The sequence below is a fragment of the Dipodomys merriami genome, unplaced genomic scaffold, assembly GCF_024711535.1.
Source record: "Dipodomys merriami isolate MVZ:Mamm:240054 unplaced genomic scaffold, mDipMer1.0.p SCAF_35, whole genome shotgun sequence".
Classification (NCBI taxonomy): domain Eukaryota; kingdom Metazoa; phylum Chordata; class Mammalia; order Rodentia; family Heteromyidae; genus Dipodomys; species Dipodomys merriami.
Window position 1 is genome coordinate 14,292,413 of NW_027205048.1, and position 17,852 is coordinate 14,310,264.

Here is a 17,852-nt window from a genome sequence, read left to right on the forward strand (position 1 = left end):
ATAATCTCTGATTATCTGCTTTGATACCCATGTATGGCTTCAGCTTTGGAAATTTGGTGTTTCTCTCCCAACCATCCTACTTAGAGCTATTCGCTAAAAGGTTACTACATCTCTTATTTGTCAAACCTAGTGAACTTTTCTTGGTTTTAACTTTTCTCTAAAATCTGTAAGAAGTGACATTGTTTATGGTTTTGTACTTGGGATTTACCACACCTGCAGCATCTGGAAAAACGTCTTCTATCTTTATGACCTCTCCTCCTTCCTGCTGGTAGTTTTTCTTTCCTACCTCTGTGGATTTCCAAGGGAACTTCTGTCTGGATAACCTGATGTTTAGCTCCAAGATCTGCTTATTAAACCTCACAGCTCCCTCCTATACTCCCAGTTACTCAAGAGCTCAGGATCTTCATATATTGATCTGTGGCCTGTATGTCCTCTGATCCAGTTCTGTCCGTGTATCCCACAGTTGATCATACCATCATCATGGAGAGTTCTCTGACTTGATTCTTTTTGTTTTGGTGGAGTTTGAACTCAAGGCTTTGAGCTTGCTGGGCAGGCCCTTTTGCGTTTGTGTTAGGACTCCAGTATTAGTTTTGACTTTTTCCTGCTGCTCCAGATTCAGGCACGGGCAAACTCTTTAGACTCACTGTCACCAGATTTTACTCTTGTCCCTCATTTCTATTGCCACAGCTACTGTTGGTTCAGGTCCTTGTCTAGATTCATTTCTTGATTCCTATTTCTAGTTCTACCTTTGTCTGTCCCATAGACATCCCAGGTAAAAGTGTAATTCCAGTAGTGCTACCTTTTTGCTCAGAAGTTTTCCATGGTTTTCTACTAGCAGTGGAAGTAAATAGAGACCTACAACTTGTCATTCAAGACTTCAAATGAAATATTTCTAGAACCCAAAGATGTGTGTGTGTGTGTGTGTGTGTGTGTGTGTGTGTGTGTGTGTGTGTGTGTGTGTGTGTGTGTGTGTTTGTGTCAGTTTGGGGCTTGAAATCAGGGCCTAGATCTGTCCCTGTGCTCTTTTGCTCAGGGCTAGCTCTCTACCACTTTGAGTCATAGCTCCACTTCTGTTTGTTTTTTTTTTTTTCTGGCGGTTAATTGGAGATGAGAGTCTCACTTTCCTGCCTGGGCTGGCTTCAAATCATGATCCTCAGCCTCCAGAGTAGCTAGGATTACAGGAGTGAGCCACTAATGCCTGGCTGAGCCAAAAAATATTTAAGTAAAATGGTAGGCCAATCTTTGCCAAGTAGCACACATCAGTTCCTTAACTGTATCCATGTGATCAACTGTATTAGCTAAGATGAGACTATAGCTAATTCCAAAAGTACCTGGATCCAGCTTTGTTAATTCACTTAGCAGCTCTAGGCATTAGTGTTTACATCTACAAAGTTTGGGGATGGGGATTCCATCAATAATCCTCAGGTCTGTCTGCACTCTACATTTATGTGAAGAGTAAGTTGAAAACATCTCCATAACCAGGAATTGTCTCAATAAGTCTAGGGTGGGTTCAGATATCCATGTTTAAAGAAGCCCCTCTGTGGAACCTACTGTGTAACCAGGGCTGAGAACTACTGGTTGAGAACTAATGGCTTTCACACAGCCATTTTTTTTTTCTCAACTGCAGGTTGAGGAAAAAACTCCAATTTTCTTAGCACATTCAACTTTGTAACTGTGATTATTTTTCTCTTACCCTCTTTTCTGTGCTGTTTCCTTCTTAAGATGTCTTACCTATTTATTTTAAATTATCTTTACACAGTTGTACAAAGGGTTTTAATCAACAAGTCAGTTTAGAGTACAGTGTATCTTGATAACATCACCTTTTCCATCATTCTCCTTTCCTCTTCATCTAGCCAACCCCACTCATCTAAGGTTACCAGTCCTCTTACCTTTTTTCTCCTTGGCACATGGTAGATTTTCTTCTGAGTTAATAAACCTTACCAAAATTATATTCCCCTTCCCCTACCTAAATAAACTACAACACAAGCTAAACATGACACTTCATTGTGTGATGCTTGCTAAATTGCAGGTGGGGAGATACTCAGCAGCCTTAATTCAGGAAGGGGAAGCTGGAGGGATTAAGAAGCTCTTAAGAAAAATATTTTCCGAGTGATCTGCTTTGGTTGAATTATTGTTGTTGTATAACAACATGGTGTTTGATTTAATCTACAATTGACTTAATTATAGGCTTGAGAATGTGTTTTGTATGGCAGTTTAAACTGAATGTACTAATAAGGTCTTGAGCAAATAACATTGTTGAGAAGGTAAGATTGTTGAAAATCACAGCAATGGCTGTGAAGATGAAATATACAAATTGTTGTGAAGTGCTTGTTGGTGAGGGGAAGTATCATAAGGTATGATTTATTCTCTGTGGCCATACAGCTATAATACATCCTTAGTCACATTTGGACAAAGAAAAAAGAATTCTGAGGTTTGTTTTTACTAAATGAGGTCCCATCTAAATCTGAAAATGGACTAAACTGAATATCATGGTCATCCTGTTGAACCAGAGGTGAGCAGTAGAACTCTTGGGAGTGCTGGTTTTTTTCAACAGATTACTTTTAAAGAGATTTACATTTTGAAAAAAAAAATAGCTGTATTTCATGCTCTTTCAAGGTTCTTGGGGGAAACAAAATCTGCAATATACAAAATTCAAGGTAAAGTCCTTCTGCAGGGGTGGAGGGTGGGAAATATCAGTTTTCTAGATAAACCTGATATACTTCTGAATGTTCCATAAGTACCTGACTTATTTAGGTCATTTGACTATTTCTATAGTTAAAAAAGTTAATATGTAAATACATAAACCTACATCAGACTGTTTAGAACTTAGGGTCTGGGGATTCTTACAGCAGTATTTTTGGCTCCATGGCTGTCATTCATTCTTTGTCTTGGACAAGGTAAGATTTATCTGTAATCTAGGTAGATAAGCCAGCTAAAACCTCCCTTTTTAGGTGAGTTTACTTAAACCTCGGGCCAGCTGGTCCCCACGGCTTCTCATCACCAATGTTTGTGCATGTGCACTAGACAGAGATATCACACACACACACACTCACGTTAAGTGGCCGGCTGCCAGGAAGGTGGGCGTGGACAACACACTCCAGAAAACACTTGTGTAGCCAATGAACCTATCGCGAAGCACCAGCTCCGTCTTCCCGGGCGTCCGGTCCAGAGCTTGTAAGTGCTTAAGAAAGCGCGAAGCAGCATCTAAGTTGCCAGACTGCTCGCCGCAGATGTGAGAGAGTCGGGGTTCACTCGGCACTCGGCTGCAAAAGAAGAGGACCCCGCCAGGCCCGAGCCCCGCACGGTGTGCTCCTCGCGCCGCCACGGGACCCGCGCTCCTGGCCGCTCGCGGCCGCAGAGGGTCCGGGCGCGACACCGCCTCACAATCAGGAGGCGCGCCACTGACGTCACGCTGCTCTGGCCCGCCTCCTGCGTCCGGAAAGAGGCAGCCGCTCATTGGCTGCGCCGGAGGCGGACCCGGGACCAATGGCAGGGCGTCGAGCGGCGGGGTCCGGCCCTGACGTCGTGCTGCCCGCCGCGGGGTTTATTTGGCTCCGGGTCCCTGGCCGCCGCCATTAGGAGTCCGCAGCGTCCGAGGCCGCCCCCCCTCCGCTCTGCCCCCGCCCCCCGGGTCCCCCGCCTCCGCGCCGGCTCTCCGCCCCTCTTCCCCCGCCTCCGGCAGCCGGGAGCCGAGCGCGGGCCCGCGGAGACCATGTCCTGACTGAGGCGGGCGGGCGGGCGGAGGCGGCAGCAGCGGGGAGGGCGGGCGGGCGGCGGTGCCGAGGGAGGCGGAGAGGGGCCGGGCTCGGCGAGACGCCGCGGGCTGTGCGGGAGTCGCCGCCGCCGGGCGGGCGCCAGGCGTCAGACGGGGAGGAGGAGCGGGAGCTGGAGGAGGAGCCGCCGCCGCCGCCGCCAGGTAACCGGGCCCGGGTGTGGGGCGCCGGGTCGGAGGTCCCCTGGTCGTCCCGCCGCGGCCTGTCGGGCCCCGGGCGGCCTCCGGTGCCCAGATAGCCGAGCCTCCCGGGCGCGGGGTGGGGGGGCAGCGGCGTTGCGGGAGAGCGTAGGCCGGGCCTGTGGCTGCCGCCGCTGGCCGCGCGTCCATCTTGGGCTCTGGGCGCGGGGACAGCCCGGGGCTGAGGGAGGGTGGGTCCGCCCCCGCTTGTTTACCGACCTGGGTCCGTCGGTCGGTCGGTCGGTCGTGGCTGGCTGTCCGACCGGCCCTGCCACCTCTGCCGTCAGATTCCTACAACTTCGTCTCCTGCCAGATAGGAGTCGGTGAGTGGGGTCTGGCTCCCGGTCGGCAGCAGGCCGTAGATAGTTGGGTCCCTCGCCACAAGTTGGTGCTGGTCTCCAAACTTGTATTCCAGTCCCTCGGCTGCTTTTCCTCTCCGCCTCCTGCGGTGGCCTCCGGTTGTTGCCATTTCTTAGAAAAGCCAGGTAGGGGGCCGCTCCCGGTAGCGTTTGCTCAGTGCGGGGCTGTTCATTTTGTCTGCTGTGCTTTGGTGCGGGTCATCTCAGCACTGTAACGAGCGCCTGTCAGCACTGGAAGGCGTAGGAGACGGGCAGTTTGGGGTTCAGCTGGGAAGTTTGCCCCTCTAGCTTAGACTTACACTGTTTTGAAACTCTGGTGCTTAGAATTTTGTATTCCATTCACTCGATTTCCCTTTTCCTTAATTCCGAAGACTCTTCAGCACTCTCTTTTCCAGTGTTTGGGTCTTAACAGATATAATTGATATGAGGTAGTGTGGATACACGTGATGTGTTACAGTAACAATACTTTTTTTAAGGATACCATTGAAAAGAAACATAATTCTTGGAGATGTTATATAATGAATGGCCCCTCCTGTACTTGCGCTCTTAGTTGACTTTCCTGTCACTTGTGCAACGTCCTGGGTACCCTTGTGTTGATGAAATATGGGTGCCTCAATATTGTACAAAAATCGTAAGCCAGGAAAACTATGAGGAATTTTGATCTTTGCTGTGCAAGAGCCTTCGGAAAGTCACCTAAATTAGCCTGTGAAAAATAAAATTATATCTTGGTTATTATTAAAGTAATTCTTAAAAAATACCCAAAATCTCTACTACTTCCTGATTTTTGGTTCGTAGATGATCTTTCTTACACTAACATTTCATAGTTGTTTCCATTGGGCTGTTGGGGTTAAAAGGTGGTAAGCCAGTAATGATGCATTTCACTCTTTGGGGGCGGATGCTATTTGAATGTCATGAGGGAGTTTTATTTCTGTTGGATTTTCAGTACTTTTATTGACTCTTTGGAGCATTGGGACACCCATTTATTTACTCTTGAAATGTGCCCGAGTTCTTGTGATGAACTCATTCATGGCTGTATATTTTAAGCTCATGGCCTTGATCCAGATGGGTACACTGATAGGGGTTATGGCATATCACATTTAAAGGCTGAGGATTAACATAGATTTTGGAACTCACTGTCCAGTGGTACAACATTTGAAGCAGGTTGCTTCATATGTGTAATTGATACAGTGAAAGCCATTCCCTGTGTTTAGTTTTTTGTTTTTTGTTTTTTTTTTTGGGTCCGGTCGTTGGGCCTGAACTCTGGGCCTGGGCGCTGTCCCTCAGCTCTTCAGCTCAAGGCTAGCTCTCTACCACTTGAGTCACAGCACCACTTCCGGCTTTTTTCTTCTTGCTTATGTGGTGCTAAGGAATCAAACCCAGGGCCTCAAGCATTCAAGGCAAGCACTCTACCACTGAGCCATCTTCCCAGCCCTAGTTTTTTTTTTTTTTAAATCAGCCTTTTAAGTAAATGGGGGTTGCAGTGGTAGAACATGGGACATAGTACTTTTTTTTTTTTTTTTTAACTTGGTTTTCTTTTATTTTAGCATTACTATCGCTTCCTCTGCTTCCTTGGAAGAACTTTGTTGTATCTGGTCTTTGTACATTTTTTTTCTCTGTGTAATATGTTGTTTTATTTGAAATATCTGTGTTCCAGTTATGCTTTCTTTGGCAAATAATGGTTTGCACTTCTAAGCTCTCACCTCCTCACCTCATCAGAAGACCTACAGGAAACTTCTGAACACATGCAAAGAAACCTATGAGCTCTTTGGTGTGACCAAGTCTGGCCCTGTTCTGTTCTTCAGTCTTAACCTTTTTTTCCCTTTGTGTAGCTCTAGTTCCAGCCAAACTTGTTAGTTGTTCCTGTGAAGTCCTTCAGGCTCTTGGCCTTTTATGCCTTTTTTTCTTTCTGTTTGAAATTCTTCTTTCCGCCTATATTCTTGGATACTCTTTATTTTCGGCTAACTTAAGTACTGTCTATTGAGAATAGTTTTTGATGACTTCAACTCCAAGGGATCTATTTACTCTGGTGAGTGAGTGTGTGAGTGTGAGTGTGAGTGTGTGTGTGTGTGTGTGTGTGTGTGTGTGTGTGTGTGTGTGTGTGCATGGGTGCGCTCATGCTCATGCCCCTGTTTGTCTGTCCTGAGGATTGATTGAACTCAGAGTCTGGGTGCTGTCTGAGCTTTTTTGAACAAGGCTAGTGTTCTACCACTGGACCACAACTCCACCTTGGGCTTTTTGTGGTTAACTGGAGATAAGAGTCTCTTGGAGATATGAAGTGTGGAGGTGAGTGATTAGAAGTGCTTGCCTGGTGCTGTGGCTCAAGTGGTAGAGCGCTAGCTTTGAGCTGAAGAGCTGAGGGATAGTGCCCAGGCCCAGAGTTCAGGCCCCAAGACAGGACCCCCCCCCAAAAAAAAAAATAGAAGTGCAAGCCATTATTTGCCCAAAGCATAAGTGGAACACAGATATTGATAATGACCGAGTCACATTATTGGGATGAAAATTAGTACCATAATTCTGTAGTTTACTTCACATTTGGGTGTGGGATAGTTACTTGGTTTTGAATTTGGCAGTAGTGATTAGAAGGGTAACCATTTCATATTTGTATATAGAGCAGAAATAATCTATAGCTTTAGTTTGCATTCTTTGTCTTTTTTTCTCTCTGCTGATACTGGGTCTTGAACTCAGGGCCAGGATGCTGTCCTTAGCTTTTTTGCTCAAAGCTGGTGCTCTACCACTGGAGCCATAACTTCACTTCTGGATTTTTGGTGATTAATTGGAGATAAGAGTCGTACGGACTTTTCTGCCCAGGCTGGCTTTGAACCTCAGATCTCAAGTCTGTCCTGAATAGCTAGGATTACAGGCATGAGTCACTGGCTTTTGACTTCAGTTGCATTCTTAACTTTCGATGCTGGCAGCATATATCATTGGTCATAAGTCAGACAAGGAAGGAGAATATGTGATTCATTGCTACCTGTCTACACTGTTGGAGGACAACACAACAAGCTTGTCCATAGTACATTTATATACCAGGGGTAATACATATAATTATGTAGTATCTACGTGGATGCTCATGCATATGGAAAATAGGTGTGTGTGTGTGTGTGTGTGTGTGTGTGTGTGTGTGTGTGTGTGTGTGTGTGTGTGTGTGTGTGTGTGTGTGTGTGTGTGTGTGTGTGTGTGTGTGTGTGTTGTGTGAGTGGTGCTTTATGGATACACAGTCTTAGCAGTAAATCATCCTGACTCATCCACTGTGTCTTTGTGGAAACTCATTGTCTTCTAGCTCATCAAAATTTTTTTCTTCAAATTGATTTTTCAGAAAGTATTTTGTATAAGAATGTTTTCTTACAGTTCATGAAACTTTCTAGTATAAGTAAGCTACAATTAACCTGTTGATACACTTTTCAGAAATACTAGATGTTTTTACTTAGGCTACTTGTATTTGTAAAAGGTACTTGGATAGAATTACAGGAGAAATTTTACTGCTTGGGAAATTTAGGTAGTAAGCATTCTTTGTTTGCCTAAAGTGGCATTTTAAACAAGCATCTTTGGTTTGAATGTTTTAAGTAGAGATTGTTGAGGTGAATTGAATATAAAATTGATTTGGAACCTACCTACTGAAAAAAATAATTTCCTTTTTTTTAATAGTTATATTGTTAAAGATAAACTTCCCTGTTCCTTTCCCCCCTCATTTTCTTTTTCTTGTTTTTTTTTTTTTCTTTTTTGGGTCCGGTTGTGGGGCCTGAACTCTGGGCCTGGGCGCTGTCCCTCAGCTCTTCAGCTCAAGGCTAGCACTCTACCACTTGAGCCACAGCGCCACTTCCGGCTTTTTTTTCTCTTTGCTTATGTGGTGCTGAGGAATCGAACCCAGGGCCTTAGGCATGCAAGGCAAGCGCTCTACCACTGAGCCACCTTCCCAGCCCCTCATTTTCTTTTTCATCTTTTGTCAAGTCAGATTATTTGTTTTCATTCTTGGGGTTTGAACTCAGAGCCTGGGTACTGTCTCTGAGCTGCTTTTTGCTCAAGGCTAGCAGCACTCTACCACTTGAGCCACATAACTCCACTTCCTGCTTTTTCTGTGTATGTGGTACGGAGGAATCGAGTCCAAGGCTTTATGCATGCTAGGCAAGCACTCTACCACTAAGCCACCTTCCATGCCCCTCAAGTCAGATTTTTATATGTATGAACATATATATATATATATATATATATATACTTTTTTTTTTTGAATAAGGCATTCTTGAAATCAGTTGCCTCATTGTAGATGATTGTATCTAGAACTCCCTCTTTCTCATCCTTTAAAAATTTTTTTATTGTGCCAGGCGCCGGTGGCTCACACATGTAATCCTAGATGCTCAGGAGGCTAAGATGTGAGGATCTCAGTTCAAAGCTAACCTGGGCAGGAAAGCACAGAGTTCATACCCCACAACCAACAAAAAACAAAAAACCCCAAAATTTTATTTTGTGTGTATGTGTGTGTGTATGTATGTATGTGTGTATGTGTGGTAGTGAACTCAGGTCTTTGTGCATGCCAAACAGTTTACCATTTGTGTCTGGCTTCTTAACATGTTTTCAGAGTTCATGTACCATCTGTCAGTATTTCATTTATTTTGTAACTGAATAGTATTCCATTGTGTTGATACACATTTTGGTTAGGTCACAGTATTTCCACCTTTGACTATTATGTATAGGCAACTATGATCATTTGTGTTTCTTTATGGGGGGTGAGGAGCTGGTTCTAGGATTTGAATTCAGACCTCACACTCTTGCTCATCTTGCTTACTCACAGCTGAGGTGAGCCATGCTTCTGACCTGCCCCGCCCTTTTTTTTTGTCGGTCATGGAGCTTGAACTCTGGGCCTGGGCACTGTGCCTCAGCTCTTCAGCTCAAGGTGAGTGCTTTACCACTTGAGCCACAGTGCCACTTCTGGTTTTCTGTGGTTAATTGAAGATAAGAGTCTCATGGACTTTCCTGCCCAAACTTGCTTTGAACCGCGATCCTTAGATCTCAGCCTCCTGAGTAGCTAGGATCACAGGCATGAGCTACTGGCACCAGGCAACTTGGCCTTTTTTAAAAACAAACTAATTTTATTTATTTTTGTGATATCCAAGGAATTGAACCCAGGGCCTCATGCATGCTAGGCAAGCACTCTACCTCTAAGCCACGTTTCTAGCTTTTTTGTCATTTGTGGAGCTTGAACTCAGGGCCTGAACACTGTCCCAGAGCTTTTCTGATCATGGCTAGTGCTCTACCCCTTGAGCCACAGCTCCATTTCTCATTTTCATTGGAGATAAAAGTCTCAAAGACTTTTCCTGCCTGGGTTGGCTTTGGACTGTGATCTTCAGATCTTCAGATCTCAGTTTCCTGAGTAGCTAGGATTACAGGCTACCAGCGCCTAGCAGATAGGACTTTTTGCTGATTATTTGGAGATAGAGTATTTCAGGCTTTTCTTCCTGCTGGTTTTGAACTGTGATCCTTGGGATCTCAGCATCCTGAGTGGCTAGGATTACAGGTATGAGCCATTCGTGCCTGGCTGTGTACAGGGTTTCGTGTAGATGTAAGTTTTCATTTCTCTCGAATAGAGTGAAATTAATAGGTGATATTGGAGCTATGGCTAACCTTTTAGGAACTTTTAGCTTGTTTTCTTTCATTCTTTCTTTCTATTGCCATTCCTAGGTCCATTTCCATATAATATGTTTAGGGAAACTGTAGTTGTTGATTGTAGATTCCCTGAGCACAAGACTTTGTAATTGTATGTCCTTCCGACCTTTGGTAAATCTTGTCCTAGGTCGTTACATTTAATTAGTTTTATTTGAGATTGTAATTTAATGTCTTTGACTCTGAAACTATGTAAAGGGAGGGGTGTGTGTGTGTCTGAAATATGTATTCCCTCATTCATTCTTGCTAGTATCTAGGAAATTATTTAGAGAAAGTTGGTATGTAGAGTTAGTCCTCCTGAAATAACTAGATGTTAGATTTTTTTAAAAAAAGGAATTGGTATTGATTCATGTTATATTTTCACTGAAGGAAACTTTGTGTTCTAGTCTTCCCCTCTCCCATTCTAATCAATGGATTGCTAAGTAGTTTTTAAGGGAGACAATCCTTTAGGAATCTTTTCTTTTCTTTTCAAGACAGGATTTTGCTGTGTTGCCTGGCTGGCCTCAAGCCCATTATCCTGCCTTTGCTTCCAGAGTGCTGGGATCAGAGCATCCGCTACAGGCCTCTTAGAATTGTTACTTTAGAATTGTAACTTTTAGCATGATTTTTCTTAAGGAATGCATTCTTGACAGATCAAAATGCACACTTTCAGTTCTTCGTTTTAGGTTTGCGTAGAAGGTAGATGTGCTATATACTAATTGTAGTACTAGGGGTAATTGCCTATATTAAACATGATATAGTGCCAGTAAAGGTAAGGTCATCCTGGTAGTGCTATTTAACATAAATGTACTTTGTCTACATGCTCCTTGGAGGCACTCAGCAAGTATGCTTAGTTCAATTTCTTCATTTAATTGGATTTTGTAGACCCTTAAAAATTAGCTTAAATGAGTTGTACAAAAGGGAGTATCAGTGTTTTCACATATATTTAAAATCTATTCCAATCAGTTTACCCTCCCCCCCAATAACTCTGTCTTCCCTTGTTCTACCTTTCCAAACTAATTTTCCTGAAAACCACATGATTTCATTTTTATTGCTGTGATATTCCATAGCATATATCTGTACATCACATTTCCTTTATCCATTCAGCTGTTGTTGGGCATTTTGGTTAATTTCACAGTTTGGATATTGTGAACAAAGTTAGAATAAACACAGTTTTGGAGGTGTCTTCCTGGCATATTGATTACTCTCCTTGGTATATAATGGTATTGCAGAATCTTAGGGAAGGTCTACTTTGTCTGTTGGGGAACTTCTGTACTGATTTCCAGAGTGGTTGTCCTAGTTAACATTTTCAACAACGGCCTATGAGTGTTGCTCCCCTGTACCCCTCCTGCACAGGAGTGACCTTTGGTCGGTAGTGGGGCTTGAACTATGGGTTTGGGTGCTGTCCCTGAGTTCTTAGCTCAAGGTGAGCATTCTACCACTTGTGCCACAGCACCACTTCCAGTTTTCTGGTGGTTAATTTGGAGATAAGAGTCTTATGAAGGGCTGGGAAGGTGACTCAGTAGTAGAGCACTTGCCTTGCATGCATGAGGCCCTGGGTTCGATTCCTCAGCACCACATAAGCAAAAAAGAAAAAAGCCAGAAGTGGCACTGTGGCTCAAGTGGTAGAGCGCTAGCCTTGAGCTGAAGAACTGAGGGACAGTGCTCAGGCCCAGAGTTTAGGCCCATGACTGGACCCCCCAAAAAAAAGAGTCTCATGGACATTCCTGCCCAGGCTGGCTTTGAACCGCAATCCTCAGATTTAGCCTCCTGAGTAGCTAGGATTATAGGAGTGAGGCACTGGGGCCCACCAGGAGTGACCTTTTTGTAGAGGAAAGACAGCTTCTTTTTGAGATCTTATTATTTATGTAGAGTTTCACATAGATTTAGTATTTTATAAGATATTTAGTGGGCTGAGGCTGTAACTCAGAATATTTGCTTAGCATATAAAGGGTCAGGATTCAATTTCTGAATCCTTTTTCCCTTTATACAAAAATAAAGATGTTTTGTGATTGTGCAAATCTTGTTTTTGTGTTCTTTTCATAGCAGTTCAGGTTGCTTAGAGTTTGAAAGAGTGTAAGTTTGTTGTAGAATGATGGACTTTCCCAACAGCGAAGAAAAACATATTTATAGAACAATTCTATGGTTCTTAGTAGTTCAAACCTTTCAGGCTTTAGATTGGAAAATATGAAATTCTAGTCAAGAATTCAATTTTAGTTAAGCTTGAAATGTTTGTCAAGCTTTCAGAAAGAGAGGTCAACAGATTTATAAATCTAGAGTTGGAGGAGTGATCCAGTTTGGGAGTCATTAGTGGATAGATGGCATTTAAAGCCCAGACACTGATTAAGATCTGAGATTCCTAAGGGCATTAATGATTAGGGGAAGAGGACCAGGGACTATGCCTTGAGCATTTGACACTTTTTTTTTTTTTGGTTCCGGTCGTGGGGCCTGAACTCTTGGCCTGGGTGCTGTCCCTCAGCTCTTCAGCTCAAGGCTAGCACCCTACCACTTGAGCCACAGCGCCACTTCTGGCTTTTTTCTTTTTGCTTATGTGGTGCTGAGAAATTGAACCCAGGGCCTCAGGCATGCAAGGCAAGCACTCTACCACTGAGTCACCTTCCCAGCCCCGCATTTGACACTTTTAAGTTAACAATATAAGGAAGACAGAAAAGAGGGTTGAGGAAGAGCAGCTAGTAAAGATGGGAAAAAACCAGGAATATTTTGGAAGTCAAGTGAGAAGACTGTTTAATGCTGGATTATGTAACTAGCCGGTTCAGACTAAGCCATTTAACAAATTTAGTTTTAGTTTTGTATTTTGATTATAAATTCTTTTTGTTCCAAATGCCAAACTAGTAGAGGCAAAATATAATGTTAAAGCTAGGCACTAGTGGCTCATGCCTGTCCTAGCTACTCAGAAGGCTGAAATCTAAGTGTCATAGTTCAAAGCTAGGTTGGGCAGCTAAATCGAGAGACACTTGTTTCCAGTTAACCAACAAAAACTTGAAAGTGGAGGTATGGCTCATGTGATAAAGCTTCAGCCTTGAGCAGAAAAGCAGTGAGAGCGTGATGCCTTGAGTTCAAGCCCTAGGACTGTCACAATTAAAAAAAATAATTAAAAAATAATTTTATAGAATTGATTAAATTGCGTGTATTTTTTTTTTTTGGGGTCCAGTAGTGGGGCCTGAACTCTGGGCCTGGGCGCTGTCCCTCAGCTCTTCAGCTCAAGGCTAGCACTCTACCACTTGAGCCATAGGGCCACTTCCGGCTTTTTTTCTTTTTGCTTATGTGGTGCTGAGGAATCGAACCCAGGGCCTCAGGCATGCAAGGCAAGCGCTCTACCACTGAGCCACCTTCCCAGCCCCAATTGCATGTATTTATGCAATTATTTGTTGATTTTTTTTCCTTTTTTTGCCAGTCGTGGAGCCTGAACTCTGGGCCTGGGCAGTGTCCCTCAGCTTTTCAGCTCAAGGCTAGCACTCTACCACTTGAGCCACAGTGCCACTTCTGGCTTTTTTTTTGCTTATGTGGTGCTGAGGAATCGAACCCAGGGCCTCATGCATGCAAGGCAAGCGCTCTACCACTGAGCTATCTTCCCAGCCCTGATTTTTTTTTTTTTTTTTTTTTTTTTTGGTGCTGGTCCTGAGGCTTGAACTAAGGGCGTGGGTGCTGTTCCTGAGATTCTTTTTTTTTTTGTCTTTTTTTTTGGTACTGGGGATCGAACTTAAAATGTTGCACTTGCTAAGCAAGCACTTTGCCACCGAGCTACATCCCAGCCCTGTCCCTGAGATTCTTTTTCCTCAACGCTAGCACTCTACCTACCACTTGTGCCACAGCACCATTTCCAGCTTTTTCTGAGTAGTTTGTTGGAGATAAGAGCCTCATGGACTTTCCTGCTGGGGCCTGCTTTGAACTACGATCCTCAGATCTCAGCCTCCTCAGTAGCTAGGATTACAGGCATGAGCCACCAATGCCCGGCTTTATTTTTTTGAGACAAGGTCTTCTTGTATAGTCCAGGCTAACCTCAAATGGAGATGTTTCTGTTTTTGCCTCCTGAATGCTAGGACTAGAGGTTGTAGAGATGAGGGCACCAAGTAAGAACCACACCACGAACGTGGTATTCAGGTAAGGGGTAGGTTTATTCATCATTCTGGCTGGTACCAGCCCATGTTAGCACTCCTGGCGGCTGAGAAAGAGAGCGTCTGGCCCTGGGGTAGGCCTTATCTAGAGTAGGGGTGGGGAAAGGTGTGGCCACATCTAATCCAGATGTGACCTCGGTGGATGCAGATGTGACCTCTTCCAGGTGTGCCAGTTGCCTAGGTAACTCAGGTACTGGGCGGAGACTTTGCTGCGAGGAGGGTGGAGTCTGCTCGCCATCCAGGAGCAGACCTTATATAAACAACCATACCCAACAGTTTATATGTATTTTAAATGAGAATGGAATGAGAGGGGTACAGTCAAAATTTATGAAAATACTGAATATTTGCTGTTCAAGCTGCTACATGCTGCACCCTACTCTAGAGTGGCCTGGCAGTTTGTGTATCCCAAATAAACTCTTCTACCTGAATCATGTGGCAGCAGCTTGGACTAATGGCAGAGAGAGATTCTATAGGGAAGAGTGAGAAGGAGGTGCGGTCACAGTGGCTGTAGAAGTGACCTCAGAGCCTGGGTCCAGAAAAAATTGGATGACCTGGCTAGTTCCTGTCTCCTGCATTCCAGGTGATCCTGGAGTTGGTGGATCATATTCTTAACTATTCCTGACTAATTACATCTGGCGACTGGGTAAAGGGAGAGCATGGTGGACTGGTTTAGAATAACTAGTCAGAAGCTCTAGGGCTGTACTGGAGTGGGAGGCCTTGATAATTTCCTATAACTGGACTATGGATGTCTGGATTATAGAAAATGAATGGGAGATCCACTATAAATAGATTTTTTTTTTTTTTTTTTTTGCTTGATGTGGGACCTGAACTCTGCCTGGGCGCTGTCCCTCAGCTCTTCAGCTCAAGGCTAGCACTCTACCACTTGAGCCACAGCGCCAATTCCGGCTTTTTCTGCTTATGTGGTGCTGAGGAATTGAACCCAGGACCTCATGCATGCAAGGCAAGCACTCTGCCACTGAGCCACCTTCCCAGCCCTCCACTATAAATAGAAATAGCAGGTAATAGATATAAGTTCCTGCCTAGTTAGATGATAGACAGGTATGGACATTAGATAGACATGTTTATGAACTATTTTCTTTTGACCTCCTGGCTCTGGTTAATTTTGAAAGGGCAAGCACAAAGTGACTCCATTAGGATCTGACACCAACCACATCTGGGTAGACTCTTGTTGCCAGGATTAGCTCTGTCCCGGTGGGTCTAGGTGGTCTCTTCTAGTTGCTGGGTTGATGTCCCATTTGGCAATTTTGGTTGTTTAATGATTCCCTTGTTGGTGGGGGTGAGGAGGAGGCTGTGACTGACATTACATGAGAGTTTTTGCCAATAGATCCTTTTTTAAATTTCTAATTGAAGCAACAAGGGGATAAATAGAAATAGTTTTTTTTTTTTTTTGTCGGTCATGGGGCTTGTTGAACTCTGGGCCTGAGCGCTGTCACTCAGCTCTTCAGCTCAAGGCTAGCACTCCACCACTTGAGCTACAGTGCCACTTCTGGCTTTCTGCTAGTTTATTGGAGATAAGAGTTTCAAGGACAGGGTTGGGAAGGTGGCTCAGTGGTAGAGCGCATGCCTTGCATGCCCTGGGTTCGATTCCTCAGCACCACATAAGCAAAAAGAAAAAAGCCGGAAGTGGCGCTGTGGCTCAAGTGGTAGAGTGCTAGCCTTGAGCTGAAGAGCTGAGGGACAGCGCCCAGGCCCAGAGTTCAGGCCGACCGGACCCAAAAAATAAAAAATTAAAAAAAAAAAAAAAAAAGAGTTTCAAGGACTTTCCTGCCTGGGCTGGCTTTGAACCGAGATCCTCAGATCTCAGCCTCCTGAGAAGCTAGGATTACCGGTGCCTGGCTAGAAATAGTTTTTAAGCAGGGCTTACCTGAAACTTACTGAGAATAAAAGTTAATTTATCCCTCTGTGGGTCTGACTAAATGCTGCAGATCAAATCTGTAATAACAAAACTCAATAGTGGTCATGATGAGACTTTTGAAATAGCAACTGATTAAACAATTTAGTTAATTCTTAACTGATAACAGTACTTTAGGATACTAATTAAGATTGAAACCCTTGTCAGCTCTATATCCAAGGTGACTTACATACTAGGGAAATGGACATATTAGACAGTGAACATAGCATTTAAGTTAAAAGATGTTTATTTGAAGGACTTCATTGTTTGTTTGTTTGTTTTTGTCGATCGTGGGGCTTGAACTCTGGGCCTGGGCGCTGTCCCTCAGCTCTTCAGCTCAAGGCTAGTGCTCTACCACTTGAGCCACAGGGCCACTTCCGGTTTTCTGGTAGTTAATTGGAGGAGATAAGAGTTTCATGGACTTTCCTGCCTAGGCTGGCTTTGAACCATGATCCTCAGATCTCAGCCTCCTGAGTAGCTAGGATTGCAGGCGTGAGCCACAGGTGCCCGGCTTGAAGGATTTTAATAACTTTTCCTACTCTGGTTGTAGTATTGCCTTGACTTTGCTAGGTGGTTTTTGTTGTTGTTGTTGGTCGTGGGGGCTGAACTCTGGGCCTGGCTACCACTTGAGCCACAGTGCCACTTCTGGTTTTTTTCTGCTTATGTGGTGCTGAGGAATTGAACCCAGGGCCTCATGCATGCGAGGCCAGCACTCTACCACTGAGCCAACTTACCAGCCCCCTTGCCTTGACTTTGATTCACAGGGTTCCTTTAGTTTCTGTTGGCTGTGTGGTTCTGTTCCCTATGCTTGGCACTCCTAGTTGTATTTTTCCCCCTTATGGTGCTGGAGCTCAAACCAGGGCCTTCCTGGTCCATGCCAGGCAAGTACTGTACCACTGAGCTAAAGCCACTGCCCTTGTTTTTGTAGTACTAAGGTTTGAACTCAAGACTTCTCTGTAGTAGTGTTTTTGCTTTCTACCCAGATATGTGCTTGAACTCAATTCTTCAGGCCCCCATCATTTTGGGGTTATCAGTTGTGTGCTGTGGCATCCGCTTTGTTCCATGGAGATTGAGTCTTGTGAACTTTTCTGTCTTGGCTGACCTGGAACCACAGAATTCCTGTTCTTAGCCTCCCACATAGGTTTTTTTTTTTTTTTTTTGGTCAGTCATGGGGCCTGCAGTCTGGGCCTGGGCATTGTCCCTCAGTTCTTCAGCTCAAGGCTAGCACTCTACCACTTGAGCCACAGCACCACTTCTGGCTTTTTCTGGTTCTGTAGTACTGAGGAATCACACCCAGGGCCTCATGCATGCAAGGCAAGCATTCTACCACTGAACCACCTTCCCAGCCCCTCCCATATAGCTTTGAATGACAGATGTGCATCACTGCACCCAGCTATGTGATGAGAAGGATTCTTGAGAACTTTTCTGAGATGGTTTCAAACTGCCATCCTTTGCATCTCAACCTCCTAAGTAGCTACAATTACAGGCGTGAGCCACTGGCCTCTCATGCCCTTAGTTTTCTTTTTTGAGACAATGTCTTGATACATAGTTCAGGCTGACCTTGACAGGAGGGAATGACAGGAAAAATACGTACGGATTAGTGTTGCAGTAAGTTCTAATGTCAGTATGATTGCAGTATACTTGGAGTAATTTGAAAGTTTCCTGGGAAAGAGATGAGTGTTAGCTGAGGATGAGACACATTGACCAGAATTGTGTACCTGTTTTGCTCGTGTATCTAAGAAAGCTCTCCTATGTCTGTCTTTGGGAATGGTGACACATGGTTGAAGGTAACAGAAAATTTTGAGCGTTTATGCTGCTATACAAAGCTTTGAAGGGGGTTGCTCTGGTAATGGTCAGCT

The 17,852-nt window shown here is 44.3% G+C and overlaps 1 protein-coding gene across 1 annotated transcript in view; it reads left to right on the plus strand.

Moving 5' to 3' along the window:
- Positions 1 to 3,554: 3,554 nt before the first annotated feature.
- Zranb1 (zinc finger RANBP2-type containing 1) overlaps positions 3,555 to 17,852 on the plus strand; it is a 69,212-nt gene continuing 54,914 nt past the window's right edge. Inside the window, exon 1 of the mRNA XM_069988271.1 lies at positions 3,555 to 3,916. The gene's annotated coding sequence lies outside the window, so the exon portion shown is untranslated. The remainder of the gene's footprint in view (positions 3,917 to 17,852) is intronic.